This window comes from Chiloscyllium punctatum, chromosome 29 (assembly GCF_047496795.1).
Source record: "Chiloscyllium punctatum isolate Juve2018m chromosome 29, sChiPun1.3, whole genome shotgun sequence".
Taxonomy (NCBI): Eukaryota; Metazoa; Chordata; class Chondrichthyes; order Orectolobiformes; family Hemiscylliidae; genus Chiloscyllium; species Chiloscyllium punctatum.
In genome coordinates, this window is record NC_092767.1 from 49,137,474 (window position 1) to 49,139,787 (window position 2,314).

Below are 2,314 nucleotides of genomic sequence, written 5' to 3' on the forward strand. Positions count from 1 at the left end.
TGAGGGGAATCGAGTCCCAGTTCGGAGGCCAGTGAAGGGAATCGGGTCCCAGTGCGGAGGCCAGTGAGGGGAATCGAGTCCCAGTGCAGAAGCCAGTGAGGGGAATCGAGTCCCAGTGGGGAGGCCAGTGAGGGGAATCGAGTACCAGTGCAGAGGCCAGTGAGGGGAATCGAGTCCCAGTGCAGAAGCCAGTGAGGGGAATCGAGTCCCAGTGCGGAGGCCAGTGAGGGGAATCGAGTCCCAGTGCAGAGGTCAGTGAGGGGAATCGAGTCCCAGTGCAGAGGCCAGTGAGGGAATCGAGTCCCAGTGCAGAGGCCAGTGAGGGGAATCGAGTCCCAGTGCAGAGGCCAGTGAGGGGAATCAAGTTCCAGTGCAGAGGCCAGTGAGGGGAATCGAGTTCCAGTGCAGAAGCCAGTGAGGGGAATCGAGTCCCAGTGCGGAGGTCAGTGAGCGGAATCGAGTCCAAGTGCAGAGGTCAGTGTGGGGAATCAAGTCCCAGTGCGGAGGCCAGTGAGGGGAATCGAGTCCCAGTGCAGAAGCCAGTGAGGGGAATCAAGTTCCAGTGCAGAGGCCAGTGAGGGGAATCGAATCCTGGTGCAGAGGCCAGTGAGGGGAATCGAGTCCCAGTGCGGAGGCCAGTGAGGGGAATCGAGTCCAAGTGCGGAGGCCAGTGAGGGGAATCGAGTCCCAGTGCGGAGGTCAGTGAGGGGAATCGAGTCCCAGTGCGGAGGCCAGTGAGGGGAATTGTGTCCGAGTGCGGAGGCCAGTGAGGGGAATCGAGTCCCAGTGCAGAGGTCAGTGAGGGGAATCGAGTCCCAGTGCAGAGGCCAGTGAGGGAATCGAGTCCCAGTGCAGAGGCCAGTGAGGGGAATCGAGTCCCAGTGCAGAGGCCAGTGAGGGGAATCGAGTCCCTGTGCAGAGGCCAGTGAGGGGAATCGAGTCCCAGTGCGGAGGCCAGTGAGGGGAATCGAGTCCCAGTGCGGAGGCCAGTGAAGGGAATCGGGTCCCAGTGCGGAGGCCAGTGAGGGGAATCGAGTCCCAGTGCAGAAGCCAGTGAGGGGAATCGAGTCCCAGTGGGGAGGCCAGTGAGGGGAATCGAGTACCAGTGCAGAGGCCAGTGAGGGGAATCGAGTCCCAGTGCAGAAGCCAGTGAGGGGAATCGAGTCCCAGTGGGGAGGCCAGTGAGGGGAATCGAGTCCCTGTGCAGAGGCCAGTGAGGGGAATCGAGTCCCAGTGCAGAGGCCAGTGAGGGGAATCGAGTCCCAGTGCGGAGGCCAGTGAGGGGAATCGAGTCCCAGTTCGGAGGCCAGTGAAGGGAATCGGGTCCCAGTGCGGAGGCCAGTGAGGGGAATCGAGTCCCAGTGCAGAAGCCAGTGAGGGGAATCGAGTCCCAGTGGGGAGGCCAGTGAGGGGAATCGAGTACCAGTGCAGAGGCCAGTGAGGGGAATCGAGTCCCAGTGCAGAAGCCAGTGAGGGGAATCGAGTCCCAGTGCGGAGGCCAGTGAGGGGAATCGAGTCCCAGTGCAGAGGTCAGTGAGGGGAATCGAGTCCCAGTGCAGAGGCCAGTGAGGGAATCGAGTCCCAGTGCAGAGGCCAGTGAGGGGAATCGAGTCCCAGTGCAGAGGCCAGTGAGGGGAATCAAGTTCCAGTGCAGAGGCCAGTGAGGGGAATCGAGTTCCAGTGCAGAAGCCAGTGAGGGGAATCGAGTCCCAGTGCGGAGGTCAGTGAGGGGAATCGAGTCCAAGTGCGGAGGTCAGTGAGGGGAATCGAGTCCCAGTGCAGAGGCCAGTGAGGGGAATCAAGTTCCAGTGCAGAGGCCAGTGAGGGGAATCGAGTTCCAGTGCAGAAGCCAGTGAGGGGAATCGAGTCCCAGTGCGGAGGTCAGTGAGGGGAATCGAGTCCCAGTGCAGAGGCCAGTGAGGGGAATCGAGTCCCACTGCGGAGGTCAATGTGGGGAATCAAGTCCAAGTGTGGAGGCCAGTGAGCGGAATTGAGTCCCAGTGCAGAAGCCAGTGAGGGGAATCGAGTCCAAGTGCGGAGGTCAGTGAGGGGAATCGAGTCCAAGTGCGGAGGTCAGTGAGGGGAATCGAGTCCCAGTGCAGAGGCCAGTGAGGGGAATCAAGTTCCAGTGCAGAGGCCAGTGAGGGGAATCGAGTTCCAGTGCAGAAGCCAGTGAGGGGAATCGAGTCCCAGTGCGGAGGTCAGTGAGGGGAATCGAGTCCCAGTGCAGAGGCCAGTGAGGGGAATCGAGTCCCACTGCGGAGGTCAATGTGGGGAATCAAGTCCAAGTGTGGAGGCCAGTGAGCGGAATTGA